A 20,499-nucleotide genomic window follows, 5' to 3' on the forward strand; every position below is an offset into this window, starting at 1 on the left:
TGGTGTTGATGTGAGCCATGACCAGCCTTTCAAAGCGTTTCATGGCTAGAGATGTGGTGCTACGGGGCAATTGTCATTTACACAGGTTACCTTGGCGTTCTTGGCACAGGGACGATGGTGGTCTGCTTGAAACATGTAGGTATAACAGACTGGGTCAGGGAGAGGTTGAAAATGATCAGTGAAGACAGGCGGCCAGTGCATGGGAGAGGACAACTGCCTGTGTCATTGAAGCCACAGAAGTTCAAGGCCAACCGCGGTACTGCAGGCTTTGTTAGCAGAAAGCAGTGTCCCCATTATAGTGAATGGAAAAAGTGCAATCTTTGATAAAACATTTTTAGAAGACAATTATGGTACCAATAACTGCTTCTAATACACCAGATGTACATCTTTGAACCGATTATTCAGAAGAAGAAAAATATTCACACAGAAGAAGTTATAAGGATAATTAAATTTAGTTGCTAATGGCAGCCTGCATTAACCCGGTCGGCCTTTAACTTGAGTTACTCAATGAGAGGGGGCAGCGCTGAGCTAGCCTGCAACGTCACTTCCTGGAGAAGATCAAACTGTGCATGTTATGGGAGATTCTCAATTGACAAAGACCGTCTTCTCTCCTCCGTGACCCAGAAACCGATGAGTGGTCGGTGAGTTTGTCAATTTGTTAGTAGGTAGACGGAAGTGTCCTCCCCTCCTTGAAAGCCACCTTTCATTGAGGATACTTATCTGTATCCTACCGCAGAAGAGTTTCAAAATCCGCCACACCCCCTTTGAATCAGTGTTTGTTTTGTCAGAGAAAAACATGCACACGTTTAAAAACAATATGCTTTTGTTTTGAGGCTTACTTCCCCGTGGGCTTTGAACGGGTCACCTGGCTCAACCCTAGGAGGCAGCCAATTCCAAAACGAATGCAATCACTTTTCCCCTTAGAAACTCCTCACAAATTGGTAACCCGGGGAAGATAATCGAATCCCCTCACTTTACTCTTGCAGGACTTCATTACCCAAACAACACTTCACAGACATGAGAATCGTCACAGTATTGTTGCGGAAGTGCTGAGGCAGGCTTATAATAACGTGAGTTTCGGTTTAAGGCTCCTTCGCTTCTGCAAAAATATAGATTGCCATTTTTTCTGTAACTCTGTATTCGTAAGAAACACGGGCGATGACAGCTTTAAAGTATGCTGGCATGGATGATAGACAGCGAGGATGAGTTGTCTCCAGGATGGGAAGAGAGATCTTCGAAGGATGGATGGGTTTACTATGCGAAGTAAGCTAAAATGAACTATTGCGCATAGTTTCAATGAACCAGTCTATTTCTACGGTCTCATCCACCACCAGCGCCGCTTGCTTTTATGGCAGTGTTATCCTTGCCATAAACCAGTTCTTGAACATACTAGCCTTATCGATTCAATATCGCCCACAGAGAAGAGCAGAGAAGCTTTGTTTTGATGCTGTTAGTAACTAACAGCAACAGTTAGCTAGTTTGATGGATCCCCCTCTACACAGTCATGAGGAAATGAAGACTGGGATCATCCCAAGACAGGGAAGAAGAGGCGCTGTGCTCTAGGTTTTGGGTAACTAACTGTCCAGTCTGACCCCATTCCCAACTTTTCTCTTTCTCCCACCCACCTCTTACTGTACATCCCCATTCAATAGGCTTTTTTGCAAGCGTGTGTGTAATTGTCATTACTTATGCACATTGGACCCAACTTAAGGGTGTTAACGGTTAACCTATTAGCAGCCGAAAATACATTGACCTGTAATGCTTATCGGTCTATAGGTTAATTTCCACAATTGTGTAGAATCAAATTGGCGCGTGGGTATTTTCGTTAATCATCACGCATTTTAGGTATCACGCGCACAGCATACAGAGCATAGTTTGCTACCATCTGTCAGCGTGAGAGTAACTACTCAAAAAGTCTGTAGGCTACTGGAGTGAAACCTGCTTTTGTAAGACCAGTCATTGCGCAGCAAATAACAATTTCAAATGCCATGATTAAAAAAAGTTATTTTTATTTCTCAACTCGTAAAGCGCGCCTCCCATTCGGATGCATATGCTATAGCCTGCCAACCGTTAACTATCAGCACGTCACCCACCACTTTGCAATGCGAGTTTGAGGCAGTATAATTGTTTGAAACCTGAACGCCTTACCTTGCGAAAATCCATCCATAGAAACGTGGAGGCAATTATTTTATAAAGACTTCTTGCAATTAACCAGCATTTCTCTCCTGTTCTATTGGTTTTCATATCAACTTTCTTTCGTTGTCCAGAAGCCAAAGGCACAATCCTTGTCATATTAGCAACCGATCATAGTAGTTGCTATTAGATTCGCCCTCTTTCTAAATTTAACGGAGATTTTCATCTCTGTCACATATGGAACTGCTCGCATTTGGTGCGCAGTTTAGAACCGTGTTTTCCGCGATTGCATTTGGGCAAATGTTTGAAAATGACGTCTTTTTTAGCGGCTTCATTACAGGAGTTACATCTTCAATTATAGCCTGTTGACAGTAAGACGATAGGCTTACTATTGTTGCATGTTTTCATTAAGCTCTTATTAATGAAAAATGCCCGGTCCTTGTATGCAGCATAGTATCAGAGAGGAAGAGGCGAAGCCAGAGGTTTCACTCGCCAATGCATTTCTATGGGTGTTTTTTGGGCCTACGCCCATTCTTAGGGCGGAAACATAAGCATCTCGTCATTATATACAGATCTCTGATAGTATTTTCTATTGGTGAAGTTATTTTACCGTTTGGTAAAAAAAAAAATGTAACCGTTTGTTGACCGGTTAATGAGGATCAGCTAATCGGCAGGAAAATTGACCAACATTTGCATCCCTAGACCCAACCTAATGTGTACAAGACTCACCAGATTTTTCTTATGGAACTGGGTGCACTTGAATGTTCATAGTGAGAGGTTAAAACACTGATAAATATAATTCTGCGATTGTAGAGTTATCCTTCTGTTAGGATGGCACTCAGTAACAGATATTGATTTAATGGTATGACTCTTGCTTCTGAATGACTAACGGGAGGGTTTTCTTCCCCACAGATCTACCATATGGATGGGAGCAGGAGACAGACGATAAAGGACAGATCCTCTCTTCCTGATATCCTGAACAACTAGCAAGCTAAGGGGTGGCAGTAAAAAATGAAAATAAGCACTTTATTTGACAGTACATACATTTACCAGGCATTTACAAATAAATTACAAGGTAACATGATAATTACACAGTGACAACCTAATACTTGTTTGTTTCTTTGGGATTCATTCCAATGAGCACCATTTCATATAGGAATGTACCAGAAAGTAGCAATTGTTTGTGCATTTCCTGTTTAATACCAGGTAAATAGCAGTGGAAACTGCTGTAAAGTCTTTTGACCCATGGCTGTGAGCAGCCTATCTATGCCCCACTGCCTGCCTGCCTGAGACTGTTCATGAGGCCTTGTTTCGGTAGAGAGAGACCTCTCAGAGCATGCTTACAACCACTTAGCGTAATAGTTATCGCAAGTTCATACAACATCAAACTTACTCCCCGCTGCTCTTTCTCTCTCTCCTTCATGCTCCCCTCTCCCTTTGCCCCTTCCCTAACAGTCACATTAACAAGGGGAATACCTACTTTCACCCACGGCAGGCGTTCACGGTGGAGGATGTGCTGGTGAAGCCGACGTGTTACTTGACAGTAACACAGCAGCCCTGGAGATCCTGCAGGGTTGCAACCTCTCAGACAGGGTGGTCCTCATCACCGGGGGCAACTCTGGCATTGGTGAGTTTAGCACTGTGTGTGTGCAGTGCACATGTGTCTGTGTGTAATTAACTTACTGTATTTGTGCCTTGATAGTTAGGAAGTGCACCTTCATTATTTCACCAGTAGGTGGGGGTATTGCACCACAGTCCTTTTAGTCCAGTCCGGACAGTGCTTCTCTGTCTTCCCCCTGCAAGCCAAAGCTTAATTGTATCCCTTTATAACCAGGCATTCATCAACATTAACCTCCAGAATGATACACTTAGACTGAACAAATCATTCCCAACATGATTACCCAACATGATTGTATTGAAGTTCATTAACTGAGCTGAATTGTATGTCATTGTTAACTGTAATGAATGACGGCCATTTGTGGCGAGCAATTGCATGGCTCACTGTATAATGGCCCTGGAAACAAATGCATTTCCTCTTCATCTCTGTGTAAATTAGCACAAGTAGAAGCTATTCATCCACAGTCGCCGCTTCAGTTGCAGGGAGATAACAACAGAGCAAGGGAAATTAAACAAACATAAAATCGTTAATTGTCTTTATATTCAAATCATTCCTCTTCCTAAAGTTCTGGATTTGTAAATGGAGTGAATATATCACTAGAGATGGTTGTGAAACAGTGTTGTTGTTTTCAGATTTATAATGGTCAAGACTTCAGACTGACTGAACAGGAGAAGTTGAAGACTTTCTCAGCACTTAGCTTCCCACCCTTAATGGCATTTTATATATATATATATATATATATTACTTTGGGCCAGGGGTTCTGCACCACTGTCAAGTTTGTACCCGTTGTTCTAAAGAAGGAACAAAACAACAAGGAAAACATACAGTGCAGAACAAAATCCAAAACTCTGGCTATGGTCCAAACACACCAAGACAGTCGTGAAGAGGGCACGACAAAGCCTATTTCCCCCTCAGGAAACTAAAAAGATTTGGCACGGGTCCTGAGATCCTCAAAAGGTTCTACAGCTGCAACATCGAGAGCATCCTGACTGGTTGCATCACTGCCTGGTACGGCAATTGCTCTGCCTCCGACCGCAAGGCACTTCAGAGGGTAGTGCGTACGGCCCAGTACATCACTGAGGCTAAGCTGCCTGCCATCCAGGACCTCTACACCAGGCGGTGTCAGAGGAAGGCCCTGAAAATTGTCAAAGACCCCAGCCACCCCAGTCATAGACTGTTCTCTCTACTACCGCATGGCAAGCGGTACCGGGGTGCCAAGTCTAGGACAAAATGGCTTCTCAACAGTTTTTACCCCCAAGCCATAAGACTCCTGAACAGGTAACCAAATTGTTACCCGGACGATTTGCATTGTGTGCCCTCCCCCTGCCCCCCTGCTACTCTCTGTTTATCTTATATGCATAGTCACTTTAACTATACATTCATGTACATACTACCTCAATTGTCCCGACCAACCAGTGCTCCCGCACATTGGCTAACCTGGCTATCTGCATTGTGTCCCACCCACCACCCGCCAACCCCTCTTTTATGCTACTGCTACTCTCTGTTCATCACATATGCATAGTCACTTTAACCATACCCACATGTACATACTACCTCAATAAGCCTGACTAACCGGTGTCTGTATATAGCCTTGCTGCTCTTATTTTCAAATGTCTTTTTACTGTTGTTTTATTTCTTTTACTTACCTACACACACACACACACACACACACACAAACCTTTTTTTTTCGCACTATTGGTTAGAGCCTGTAAGTAAGCATTTCACTGTAAGGTCTACACCTGTTGTATTCGGTGCACGTGACAAATAAACTTTGATTTGACGTTGAAGTCATTGGAGGGAAACAACTTTTACCACGTAAGAATGGACTAGTCAAATGCAAAAACATATAGGCCTACTGTCACAAAATGCCTATTGTCAACTGGATAAAGCTGATGTACTTTATAGTCCTCTTGCCAAGACACTTTCCAGTGAGTGAGATGGTGTTTGTTTTTTTTTCTCCACAAGAGGGCACAGAAGCTCTTTCAGATGGAATGTGGCGATCAGAATAGTACACTGAGCTTTACACACCTCGGTCCTTTTGTTTCTCTTAAAGGGGCAATCTGTGATTGGTACATCCATTTTTTTGGACATATGAATTATTGATATATATACCCAGTACCTCTTGATGAATATAACTTATAATGCTTAATGAGCTTAGTTTAACTGTTGTACCCCATCAGAACCCAAAATATAAGCCTGTTTTTATTTGTTTTTGCTTTGTAAACAATTTAAATGTAAACAAACACTGTATGTCCTCAAAACATGGCTAAAACTATCATTTTGATATCATGAATGCTCAGTCCTTGTGTTCGTAGCTCTATCTATGAATTTGAGTGGTTACGTTTCTCTATCCCCATCCCTCAGCTGTTTACCAAATCAGTGGCTGGTGGCCTCATTGTTATTGTTCGAACTGCAGATTGCCACTTTAAGATACAGAATATCTAATTTATCAAAAACACACTTTGATATTTGAACTATAGGTTTCGCTGTTGGTCCATTGATTCTGATTAACTGTGATGCATTGCGCCCTGTCTCTAGTTTATGTTCCTCAGTGACGGAGGTTTTTGTTTTTCAGTTAAAATTATCAGACACAATTATAAACAAAATATCCCATTGATATTATTATTATTATTATTATTATTATTATTATTACTAATATTGTCTACAGTTAAATGTTTTTTCTGAAGTGTCAATGGCTAATGAACACACATTTACATGTACCTTTATCCTCCACTTTTCTCCCAGTGTACTGTATATTAATTAATCTGCTATAATGAACAGTATGCCAATAGTAATTGCCACCAGTAGCGAGGTCTCTTGACATCCCCATGGCCTATGTGTGAAATGTGCTTATGCCAATTGACTACACACAGTGGGAATTTTAATTGCATCAATAGTGTCCATTCATTTGGTCAAGGGAATTGTTTCAACAGGCAATACAATGACATGTATTTTTCACTATAACGTTACCGGGCTATTATTTAAATGACATGTTTCCATTTTACTGTGTTAATTTAGCTCTTAATGCATGGGGAATGTACATATGAGGCCATTTATGCATGAAATGTAATGCGGTATGGTTTTGTGAACAGGCCTGAATAGGTGCTGGTAATATTGCTGGAAGGTGATACAGGACTGTGGTGCGTCTCATTAATGTGATCACTGTTCTGTATTCACAGCATTAGTCTTCTTTTCTCCCTCCCTCCTTTGTAATTTAAAAACTAGTAAGAACCCCTATTGTGTCTTTAATTGCAGTAATGGAAATGAATGGTCACTGTCTCTCTCTCTCTTTCCCCCTATCTCTCTCTCTCGCTCTTTCTCTCTCTGTCTCTCTCTCTCTCTGTCTCTCTCTCTCTCTCTCTCTCTCTCTCTCTCTCTCTCTCTTTCCCTCTCTCTCTCTCTCTCTCTCTCTCTCTCTCTCTCTCTCTCTCTCTCTCTGTGTGTAAAGGTAGTGTTCTCTAGCCCTCCGGTCCACCTGTATGTGTACCATTGATCCTGTAGTGACTGTGACCCTGACTCAAGCATCCCATCCATCCCCATTAATAGCCCTTGCTCTAGCCTTCATTATCCTCCATTCAACTAACTCTACACAGTTACTGTAATTACAGGCCAAGGCTCCACTGTACTGCTTGTCTTTAAATGCTAGGTAGCATAAACGTAACCACATGTAACATGGATTTGCATAGTATATGTAACATAGTATATCCATCAAAAGTCCCCATGCGAAGTTACACCTCACTTTTCTATTTTTCTAGTTATTACATAAAACCAAAGAATGCCGAAGTCATGCTGGGAAAATGTTTTTTGTTGGTTGTGACGTAATATGGAGGACCCGGCAAGCCAGCCTATTCCCTGTAATGTAAACTCCAACAGAAATAACTTCAAATATATAACTTCAAATTAAACTAAATCATTTGCACTTATTAGTACTAATGCTTTTTCACTTATTGCACTGTTTTCAATCAAATTGTCAGCCAACTTACAAGCGCATACTTTATGAATTTCTTGTTTCAAATCACCTTGCATGGTTGCTAGCCAACTAGCCTGGTAACGTTAGCCCTACTAGCCTGCTAACATTAGTCCTAACAGCATGCTAACGTTACTTTCACACTGCATGGGTCAGCCAGTTGCTTACCACTACATTAACATAAACCAACGTTTTGGAAATACATAACACCATCTACCCAGTTAAAACAAAATAATGCTACCAGTATATGCAGTTATCTTTGCCAGCCAGCTAAACTTAGTTATTTTAGCCTGCTAGCTAGCCTAGCCAGCTAACTAGCCTAGTTGGCCAACTACCATGGTTGACATAGCTACAGTTGAAGTCGGAAGTTTACATACACTTAGGTTGGAGTCATTAAAACTCATTTTTCAACCACTCCACAAATTTCTTATTAACAAACTATAGTTTTGGCAAGTCTGTTAGGACATCTACCTATCTAATTTTCCCAACAATTGTTTACAGACTCATAATTCACTGTATCACAATTCCAGTGTGTCAGAAGTTTACATACACTAAGTTGACTGTGCCTTTAAACAGCTTGGAAAATTCCAGAAAATGATGTCATGGCTTTAGAAGCTTCTGATAGGCTAATTGACATCATTTGAGTCAATTGGAGGTGTACCTGTGGATGTATTTCAAGGCCTACCTTCAAACTCAGTGCCTCTTTTCTTGACATCATGGGAAAATCAAAAGAAATCAGCCAAGACCTCAGGAAAAAAAATTGTAGACCTCCACAAGTCTGGCCTGAAGGTACCACGTTCATCTGTACAAACAATGGTGTGCAAGTATAAACACCATGGGACCACGCAGCCGTCATACCACTCAGGAAGGAGACGCGTTCTGTCTCCTAGAGATGAACGTACTTTGGTGCGAAAAAGTGCAAATCAATCCCAGAACAACAGCAAAGGACCTTGTGAAGATGCTGGAGGAAACGGGTACAAAAGTATCTATATCCACATTAAAACAAGTCCTATATCGACATAACCTGAAAGGCCGCTCAGCAAGGAAGAAGCCACTGCTCCAAAACCTCCATAAAAAAGCCAGACTACTGTTTGCAACTGCACATGGGGACAAAGATCGTACTTTTTGGAGAAATGTCCTCTCGTCTGATGAAACAAAAATAGAACTGTTTGGCCATAATGCAAGCCGAAGAACACCATCCCAACCGTGAAGCACGGGGGTGGCAGCATCATGTTAAGGGGGTGCTTTGCAGCAGGAGGGACTGGTGCACTTCACAAAATAGATGGCACCATGAGGACAGAAAATTGTCAATATATAGAGGCAACGTCTCAAGACATCAGTCAGGAAGTTAAAGCTTGGTCGCAAATGGGTCTTCCAAATGGACAATGACCCCAAGCATACTTCCAAAGTTGTGGCAAAATGGCTTAAGGACAACAAAGTCAAGGTTTTGGAGTGGCCATCACAAAGCCCTGACCTCAATTCTATAGAACATTTGTGGGCGGAACTGAAAAAGCGTGTGCGAGCAAGGAGGCCTACAAGTCTGACTCAGCTACACCAGCTCTGTCAGTAGGAATGGGCCAAAATTCATCCAACTTATTGTGGGAAGCTTGTGGAAGGCTACCTGAAACGTTTGACCCAAGTTAAACAATTTATAGGCAATACTACCAAATACTAATTGAGTGTATGTAAACTTCTGACCCACCAGAAATGTGATGAAAGAAATAAAAGCTGAAATAAATCGTTCTCTCTACTATTATTCTGACATTTCACATTCTTAAAATAAAGTGGTGATCCTAACTGACCTAAGACAGGGAACTTTTACTAGGATTAAATGTCAGGAATTGTAAAAAACTGAGTTTAAATGTATTTGGCTAAGGTGTATGTAAACTTCCGACTTCAACTGTATGTAGTAAGCCAGAGAACAACAGCAACTAGTATAGCACAGGTAGGAACCAACAGAACACACACTAAAAAAGCCAGCAGATAGAAACTATAGAGAGCGGAGACTTACCGATTGACGGCTAAATTAGCTACCAAAGAAGAGCCAAGGAGAGAGGGGTTTCAGAAGGAGAGGCCATTTCATAGGCCGAGGGAGAGTCAGCTAATCCAATATAGTGAGGTAAATCCAAAGTAGATTGATTCCAGAGGCAATAATCCAGAGGCGGCATTGGGCACAGGAAACGAGGGGAAGCATCAACAATAAGACAGAGATTGGAGGAAGGCTCCAGGCAGATGGAAATTATCACAACAGCACAGATAGTCAGCTACTGTAGCACGCCAGTACTAAGCCAAGGTTGAAAAACTCTGGTGGCCTATTTCACAGAGAACAGGCCAAAAAGTTGACCAAACAAATTGGAGGATGAAAAATAATCGAAGAGCAACCGAGTTACTAAACATTTAGAGCAGGCAGGAAAACATTTTCCACGTTCCTTTTGAGGCAAAGGCAAGCTTGCTGGTGCAGGAGAAGTCAGAGCAGCCGAGCAGGATCATGGGGCCTCCACGTGTGGGAAATCTAAATGGTTGTTTACATCACACCTCCTTGTGATTGGTGGTTTGAAGCTCACCTCTGCCAACACTCGGTCTGCATGGTTAGTGGCTAACATTACCCAGCTCACTGATTGTTAGCATTATTTGTAGCGGTTCTGCATGGTCCAGGGGAAGGTAGTCTCCTCTGTTCAAATTCTGAGAGCCCATCAATATTGTCACCTTTTAAAAAAAACTTTTATTACAAGTTTTATTGTTAGTTCTTCATAATACCAAACCTGCCAACTGTCAACACTTTGTCCTCTGCATGTTCACACCTGTTAAGGCTATTCTCATCCATACTGAACAATGTGACAGGTTCTGTTTCTATCATATCTTCACTACTGACAATAGAACATGTGAATGAGGCGAAGCATATATTTGTATGAAATATCTACATCCATTCAGAGTGTTATATGTGTGCGCTAGATACTCTGTAGGGCCTGTGTGTGCTCACGGGAGGAGTGTAGTTCTCTGGGGTGTCATGTTATTAACTTGATAATATGACATATGGTTTAGTAATGGTTAGTTATGGTCCTAGTGACCCTCTCTGTCTCACTACAGCAGGCCTACATGCAACCCATCCGTATCCATCAGGACGGGCTCCACAAATAAGACTTCTGTAAAAGGATTATTGAATTCTTATTCTTTTTTTTTTATCAGTTTGATTCATTTATTTTTTATTAAGATGTACGTTTAATTTCTAACATTTGCTGAACATTTCATTTCACTGGGATAACCTAGATTTTTTTGTGTGCATGATTTGTGGTTTGATTTCAATTGGACATGAATTGTACGATTTTATAGAGGACATTTTAGATTGCTGGTTTACAGTTGTGGTACTTTGTCTAAAGTGTCTGAACAAGCTGAGAATTGTATCTAAATAGCTTTCCCCAGTCGTGTGTGTGTGTGTGTGAGGAGAGAGAGAGAGAGACCTGGGAAAGCCCCCTGTCTCAGTCATGCTGTGAATTTCACATGGTGTTGGTGGTGGATCAATGTCACAGTAAGAAGCAGAGAAGAGTTAGGAGGGACAACTAGTGAATAACAAGGTATTAGGGACTGAAAGATGTAGCGTATATCTCTATCTCTGAACATCATTCCCTTAGTGTTTTAGGTCTTTAAATGTTATTTGTTATTCATTGTTCAGTGTTTCTGTTGATCCTTGTGTTGTGTGGATTATGAGCTAGGCCTGCTTTCTCCTCTCTCTGGAAGGACATATCACTAAACTGATGCAGCCAGTTGCGTAGCGGAGAGGAGGGAGGCTCAGTGTGCAGATTAAGCCCATAGTCAGGCTTTGTGATGGAGCATTAGATTCAGGCAGATTTGTCAAACATAACTGCCATTAAATTGGCAGCAAAGCCCTGGTATTTATTGCACCACTGCTGTTTGTGAATAAGGAACCCTTTGAGTGGCCCAGCCATGCGTTAAACCAACCGCTTGGTAAGGAGGGGATTCATTATTCATACTGGGATTGACTAGGAGGAAGTAGATGCATAAGAAGATGCTTCTGGAGACGGGGGCATGCAGCGCAAGTTTGTAATGTGTGTGTGTGTGTGTGTGTGTGTGTGTGTGTGTGTGTGTGTGTGTGTGTGTGTGTGTGTGTGTGTGTGTGTGTGTGTGTGTGTGTATACACTGTGTGTGCAAACAAGCTTGCGTGTATGTATACATCTTCACTGTGGGACAATCTCTTGTGTAAAGTCCTCTGTCTCCTCCTTGGAGATAACTGGTGTTATTCTAACGGAGGAAATGGAGTTTTACAACAGGAATTTCATGTCCTCTCTGAGGAAGATGTTTACTGGCTTCATAATGAGAACCAGTTATGGTTGGTTAGTCAAATTATTCAACTTTATTAACCCTGGACCAAATTCACAATGCAGACCCAAACCGGTGTAACGTGAGGAATTGTGCTGGAGGCCAGGAGGGTTCGATAATGATTACAGCTCTAATATCATTTAACTGGAATGGTTAGAGAGAGGATGGAATACATATATGTGCTTAAAGCCCCTCAGTGGAATCAAATGAAAGGCTACTGGGTTATTGTGTGTAGTCAAGTAGTTTATAGACCCATCGGGTTTACAGTGTGGGGATGATGAGATGAGAGCTACGGGAAGGGGAGGGTGGATTTTGATGACAGTGATGTGTGTGTGTGTGTGTGTGTGTGTGTGTGTGTGTGTTTTTTAACCCGTTACCGTAGGGACAGGGTTGACCGGTGTTATTGGAGGCCATGATGAAGTCTGTCTGTGTGTGTAAAGGTAAAGGCTGAGGTGACCAGTGTGATGGGAGGCCTTGATGAGAGATTGCGGTGGGAGTTGTAGGTGGTCACAGGGGGAGTGGGGAGGGGGTCATGGAGGTGTGTGTGAAAGGCCATGCAATGTGGAGCATGAGGGGAGTGTGTGGGGCAAGGTGGGGGTTAAGAGGGGTCAGGCCAGGGGTAATAGAAGCACTCCAGGCCTCTCAGTTGGAACAACTCACCCCTGGGCTGTAATTACAAACCATACATCCCACTTTTGGGGTGACACCACCTCCCTGGAACTAATGGAAGTACTGCAGTTGGAATGGAGGAGAATTAGAGCGCTCATAAGAGCAGGTGTGGAGGAGGGGCCATTCTTTTTGAGAGGGAGCGAGAGAATCTGATTTGATTTTAGCTCTCTTTGCCCAAATCAACACAACTAATTTTACTTAAATGCTCCTTTGGACGCAGATGTAGAGTTGTTTTTCCATTTGCCAAATAAACAGGTTTACTGGTAATGATCTCATTAGGCTGAGCCAATACACCTGTGTACGGAGGGAATACGGACAAACAGAGCGTTAAATCACACTCATTATTGGGGATATCAGGATGGCCAGGATCCTAATGTACCATGCAGAGTATCCACCCACTGGTTGATAGAGATTTCACACTGATTATACAGTACAGTAGTAATACAGTATTATAATGATGGAGGCTGTGAATCTGAGCAAAGTTGCTGTAACTCTCTGGTCCTCATTTGCTGGTAGTCTGGATTATAAGCACTTTTAAGGAAACTTCTCCATTGAGAATGCTTTTTAATCCTGGAGTAGGCTTCATCTGGGTCTGGGTAACCAGCCTGAAAAATGTGCTTTGTGTTTCTCTAAACGCTTGCTGAGGAGTATTACATGGCCTCTTTTTATCCCTGAGTAGAACACACCTCAGCCTGACCTCCTGTCATGTTCTACAGTCTGGGTGCCACGCTAAATAACCTCCCCTGTTGTTCACCTGACCAGGAACTAATCTCGGCACCAAGGGAAACACAGGCGTGAGGGCGGGAAGCCTCTGTAAACCAACGTCATTCTCGTTATTTCACAATTAATGTCAAGTCCTTGTTATTTGTCATGAAGAAAACACAACTCCCTCGCCCATGTTGTTGTTGCTGCCAAATTCTCATTTGTACTCCATTATGGAAAACACTGGTGTCGATTAATTTCACTTTCATGCTTGGTACACACAACAAGTGAGTGTGAGGTGGCGTTGTTTACCCAGCTGCCAGTGTTCTTGTTCAATTTAGACAGGATGGAATAATCGTTGTTTAAGCTGTAGCATGCATGCCTGCCTACCCTCCTGTTCTGATTGCTGTTTATAATTTGTAAGTTTAAGTCCAACCTTGGGTTTGTTGCTTTCCGGTTCTTTGTTTAACGTAAATCAGATATTGGTTGAGAAACTTTCACATTTTATGTAATAATTCTCACGTTGTATTTTAACTGCAGGGGGGGCATAGAAATAGAGTACACTTGGTATGTAAGTATGCCTGTTCAAACAAGTGTTTATCTACTATTTTTATCTAAATGTCAGAGTGCAACTCTTCCACTTCTTTCATGTTGTTATTATTGTGAGGGGACCATTAGCACGGACAGCTCTCTCTCTCTCTCTCTCTCTCTCTCTCTCTCTCTCTCTCTCTCTCTCTCTCTCTCTCTCTCTCTCTCTCTCTCTCTCTCTCTCTCTCTCTCTCAGTAAGGTGTCATATGATTTAATTCCATGCTTCAGTTGTCAGAGAGCCCCTCCAATCCCACTCCAATTTACAGTTTTAATAGATATTACTATTTAACACTCCACTCACAATTAGGCCTCCTAGTTCTCCACTTAATGAAAATCAGATTAAGACCTAATCTAATTACCGGTTGGTTTTAATCCACGCTGGCTGTGATACTGGCTGTCTGCCGTGCCTCCTCTCAGCTCCTCTCCGCCACAACCACTTAGTGTGCACAAACCTGCCCTATCGGTCTGTCACTCACCACTCTACGCGTGTGTGTGTTTCTGTTTATTAAAGATGTGTAAATGAGTGGATACTGAACGGTTTATTGCACGCTGTTAATATCGACTTCTTAACAAGAAATAAATATATGATTTAAGGAAAATGTTATCTTGTAAATGAATTCTACCTCTGGGTTGAAATGACCCATTTAGACCGGCAACTTAGAAAATAACTTCCGTCTCTATCTTGGTTTTTTTGTTAGTTTTATCGTGACTACATGAGTTGGATAAATCCAGTTCCTATCAGAACAACTTTTGATGTCATAAATGTTCTTATCAGTCAGTCTTTGAAGTGCTAGAATATCACACCAAGGTTTGATATGAAAGTTCTTCTCAAGTCATTCGAATGGTTCTGATTTTCTAGTTGTCTTCTCTATAACTTCAGTTGTTAACCATATCATCAACATCATTGTTATTATTGCTAGTGTAATTGATACCGCATTACCACTCCAACCAATATGAATCTCCATGTTTCTCTCAGTACAGTCAGTGGGTAGTGATACCTTCTGAGATGGCTTGTGGTTGGTTTCCTATAACTGTATCGGGGACTAGCGGGTGAAGCCCTGAACCACATTAATTCAATCAGTGTCATCACTTCACAGAGACATGATTAACTTTCCCCAGTAGACCCTTTGGCTCCCTCCTCAGTGATATAAATTATATGCAACATAGATATGGATTCTAACCCATCTTTTACCCCTTCACAGTCAACTGCCCTGAGTATCTCTACATTATCTCCCAAAATAACTCATCTTTAAAGCATTACTCTGTCTCCCTCCTCTCCCTGTCTCTCTCTTTTCTGCCTCCACCCTCTCTATGTTGCTCCCTCCCTCCCTCCCTCCCTCCCTCCCTCCCTCCCTCCCTCCCTCCCTCCCTCCCTCCCTCCCTCCCTCCCTCCCTTCCTCTTCTCCTCTCTGTGTGTATGTTTTGAGACAGCCAAGTCGTTTGCCCTCCATGGGGCCCATGTGATCCTGGCCTGTAGAAACGTCTCCAAGGCCAGCAAGGCTGTCAGCCTCATACAGTACACACTGAGCTTTATTCACCTGCACATACAGTACACACGGAGCTTTATTCACCTGCACATACAGTACACACTGAGCTTTATTCACCTGCACATACACTACACACTGAGCTTTATTCACCTGCACATACAGTACACACTGAGCTTTATTCACCTGCACATACAGTACACACTGAGCTTTATTCACCTGCACATACAGTACACACTGAGCTTTATTCACCTGCACATACAGTACACACTGAGCTTTATTCACCTGCACATACAGTACACACTGAGCTTTATTCACCTGCACATACAGTACACACTGAGCTTTATTCACCTGCACATACAGTACACACTGCGAGCTTTATTCACCTGCACATACAGTACACACTGAGCTTTATTCACCTGCACATACAGTACACACTGAGCTTTATTCACCTGCACATACAGTACACACTGAGCTTTATTCACCTGCACATACAGTACACACTGAGCTTTATTCACCTGCACATACAGTACACACTGAGCTTTATTCACCTGCACATACAGTACACACTGAGCTTTATTCACCTGCACATACAGTACACACTGAGCTTTATTCACCTGCACATACAGTACACACTGAGCTTTATTCACCTGCACATACACTACACACTGAGCTTTATTCACCTGCACATACACTACACACTGAGCTTTATTCACCTGCACATACACTACACACTGAGCTTTATTCACCTGCACATACAGTACACACTGAGCTTTATTCACCTGCACATACACTACACACTGAGCTTTATTCACCTGCACATACAGTACACACTGAGCTTTATTCACCTGCACATACAGTACACACTGCGAGCTTTATTCACCTGCACATACAGTACACACGGAGCTTTATTCACCTGCACATACAGTACACACTGAGCTTTATTCACCTGCACATACAGTACACACTGAGCTTTATTCACCTGCACATACAGTACACACTGAGCTTTATTCACCTGCACATACACTACACACTGAGCTTTATTCACCTGCACATACAGTACACACTGAGCTTTATTCACCTGCACATACACTACACACTGAGCTTTATTCACCTGCACATACAGTACACACTGAGCTTTATTCACCTGCACATACAGTACACACTGAGCTTTATTCACCTGCACATACACTACACACTGAGCTTTATTCACCTGCACATACACTACACACTGAGCTTTATTCACCTGCACATACACTACACACTGAGCTTTATTCACCTGCACATACAGTACACACTGAGCTTTATTCACCTGCACATACACTACACACTGCAGCTTTATTCACCTGCACATACAGTACACACTGAGCTTTATTCACCTGCACATACAGTACACACTGAGCTTTATTCACCTGCACATACAGTACACACTGCGAGCTTTATTCACCTGCACATACAGTACACACTGCGAGCTTTATTCACCTGCACATACAGTACACACTGAGCTTTATTCACCTGCACATACAGTACACACTGAGCTTTATTCACCTGCACATACAGTACACACTGCGAGCTTTATTCACCTGCACATACGGTACACACTGCGAGCTTTATTCACCTGCACATACGGTACACACTGAGCTTTATTCACCTGCACATACAGTACACACTGCGAGCTTTATTCACCTGCACATACGGTACACACTGCGAGCTTTATTCACCTGCACATACAGTACACACTGCGAGCTTTATTCACCTGCACATACAGTACACACTGCGAGCTTTATTCACCTGCACATACAGTACACACTGCGAGCTTTATTCACCTGCACATACAGTACACACTGCGAGCTTTATTCACCTGCACATACAGTACACACTGCGAGCTTTATTCACCTGCACATACAGTACACACTGCGAGCTTTATTCACCTGCACATACAGTACACACTGCGAGCTTTATTCACCTGCACATACAGTACACACTGCGAGCTTTATTCACCTGCACATACAGTACACACTGCGAGCTTTATTCACCTGCACATACAGTACACACTGCAAGCTTTATTCACCTGCACATACAGTACACACTGCGAGCTTTATTCACCTGCACATACAGTACACACTGCGAGCTTTATTCACCTGCACATACAGTACACACTGCGAGCTTTATTCACCTGCACATACAGTACACACTGCGAGCTTTATTCACCTGCACATACAGTACACAATGCGAGCTTTATTCACCTGCACATACAGTACACAATGCGAGCTTTATTCACCTGCACATACAGTACACACTGCGAGCTTTATTCACCTGCACATACAGTACACACTGCGAGCTTTATTCACCTGCACATACAGTACACACTGCGAGCTTTATTCACCTGCACATACAGTACACACTGCGAGCTTTATTCACCTGCACATACAGTACACACTGCGAGCTTTATTCACCTGCACATACAGTACACACTGCAAGCTTTATTCACCTGCACATACAGTACACACTGCGAGCTTTATTCACCTGCACATACAGTACACACTGCGAGCTTTATTCACCTGCACATACAGTACACACTGCAAGCTTTATTCACCTGCACATACAGTACACACTGCGAGCTTTATTCACCTGCACATACAGTACACACTGCGAGCTTTATTCACCTGCACATACAGTACAAAAACTGGAAACCCTTGAATCCCACATCAGCTAGAGTTACAGAAAACTCTGCAATGGAATGGCTGTTAGAGAGAGAGATAATTACCTGAGATTATAGCGGTAATATTTTAGCGCCTGTGACGTACCCCCAGATTTACTAGTGGAGGAAAATAAACAAGTGGGATGTGTCTGCTGGAGCAGAAAGAATAAGCCATTAGTACTGGGTTGATTACCGGGAGGGGGGGAGCAAGAGAGGGGGTGAAAGAGAGAGTGGGGAAAGAGCGAGAGAGCTCATTGCAGGAAGTGAGAGACAGAACAAGAGGGAGAGGGAGCATAGTGAGAGAAACTGAGAAGAGAGAGGGAGCGCTGAGAAGAGGGAACGAAAGACTGATAGCAGGATGTCAATCAAATTGTATTTGTCACATGCACCGAATACAACAGGTGTAGACCTTACAGTGAAATGCTTACTTACAAGCCCTTAACCAACAATGCAGTTTTAAGAAAATGTCATTACCAAATAATTAAAGAGCAACAGTAAATAACTATAATGGGGCTATATACAGGGGGTACCAGTACAGAGTCAATGTGTCAATGTGCGGGGGGCAACAGTGTCAATGTAATTATGAACATGTAGTTAGAGTTATTAAAGTGGCTATACATAGATAATAACATAGTAGCAGCAACGTGGGGGGGGGGGGAATGCAAATAGTCTGGGTAGCCATTTGATTAGCTGTTCAGGAGTCTTATGGCTTGGGGTTAGAAGCTGTTTAGAAGCCTCTTGGACCTAGACTTGGCGCTCCGGTACCACTTGCCGTGAGGTAGCAGACAGAACAGTCTATGACTAGAGTGGCTGGAGTCTTTGACAAATTTTAGGGCCTTCCTCTTACGCTGCCTGGTATAGAGGTCCTGGATGGCAGGAAGCTTGGCCTCAGTGATGTACTGGGCCGTACGCACTACCCTCTGTAGTGCCTTGCGGTCGGAGGCCGAGCAGTTGCCATACCAGGCAGTGATGCAACCCGTCAGGATGCTCTCGATGGTGCAGCTGTAAAACCTTTTGAGGATCTGAGGACCCATGCCAAATCTTTTCAATCTCCTGAGGGGGAATAGGTTTTGTCGTGCCTTATTCACGATTGTCTTGGTGTGCTTGGATCATGTTAAGACCTGCCATTTCAACTCAACCCAGATCTCTCTTCCTAAGACAGATTTGGACTTATTCACTTGTAGTGTATCAAACTAGGGGACCAAATGCTTAACTTTTGACCACTTTAATACACTATAAGTGAATTTGTCCAAATACTTCTGACTTCTTTCAAATGGGGGGACTAGATGCATAAAGTGCTTTCATTTCTAAACGTTAAAACAAATATTTATGAAAATACCCTCCAATTAAAGATGCCTTTCTGTACTGTTGCCTAATATGAAACAATCTCAAATCTAAAATATAGCCAAATAATAAAAAAAAAAAAGATTGTCCAAATACATCAAATACATAATATGGAGAGGAGTGTATACCATCACATTTCTGTTTATTTAATATGTTCGTAAACCCTCATTCACAAAGTATTTTTACAATAGGTCAACGAGTACTTGAATTTGCAGTCTAAACAAGCTCAGTCAATGTGCTGAGAATTTGCAGTAAAATATATATTCCTTGCTAAAAGGAAGGCCCGTATTGCAGGTTAATGAATAAAAGTCACGATATCAGAATAAATCTTGGGAGCAAATTCTCCCCTCCGGCGACATTATTAATAGATGGAGCAGAAGAATGGAGAGGAGGATTAATCTGTCCTATGATGGATGTCTCTCCTCCTCTTCCCATGCACCTACGCTAAGGTCGTTGTGATAAGAGGATATATTTTGGGGTCTTTTAGACAAAAGGTCATGAAAAGGTAATCTACTTCCTGAGTTCAGTCAGGACTGGCAGGAGCTGAGCTGCTGTCCCGATAGCAGCTGACCCCTGACCCCCCTCCCCACTTCCTGCCTGGACTGCTACACAGATTACAGTAGGAGTCTCTCTCTGTCTCTCTCTCTGTCTCTCTCTCTGTCTCTCTTGCTCTTTTTCTCCCCCTACTCTCTCTCTCTCTCTCTCTCTCTCTCTCTCTCTCTCTGTTCGCTCATAATAGGCTACTTTATCATAAGCCCAGTGTAGTGTTAGTAGTAGCTGTGTGATGAGTGCTGGGTCACGGGGTCCTGACAGTGGGTATAACAGTCAGGTGACAGAAGGATAATACCCGGGGCCAGGACAGACAGGCTGGAACACAGGTCAGGGGTCATATCCTGTTCAGGGAATCACACTCCTCTCTGCTATTCCTACAAACACACCCACACCACTGATTCTTGG

General features: G+C 42.6%; 1 long non-coding RNA gene across 4 annotated transcripts; it reads left to right on the top strand.

Moving 5' to 3' along the window:
* The first annotated feature begins 1,037 nt into the window (after positions 1–1,037).
* LOC106573387 (uncharacterized) lies at positions 1,038–7,670 on the top strand. 4 transcript variants are annotated; one of them, XR_001321332.2, is made up of 4 exons: positions 1,038–1,570; positions 3,046–3,208; positions 3,589–3,760; positions 7,200–7,670. It is a non-coding gene; the product is annotated as an uncharacterized lncRNA (long non-coding RNA). The 4 variants fall into 4 exon arrangements; XR_001321331.2 differs by lacking the exon at positions 7,200–7,670 and adding an exon at positions 4,384–4,825; XR_006759698.1 differs by having other exon boundaries at positions 3,046–3,760.
* The last annotated feature ends 12,829 nt before the right edge of the window (positions 7,671–20,499 follow it).

Source organism: Salmo salar, chromosome ssa16, assembly GCF_905237065.1.
Source record: "Salmo salar chromosome ssa16, Ssal_v3.1, whole genome shotgun sequence".
Classification (NCBI taxonomy): domain Eukaryota; kingdom Metazoa; phylum Chordata; class Actinopteri; order Salmoniformes; family Salmonidae; genus Salmo; species Salmo salar.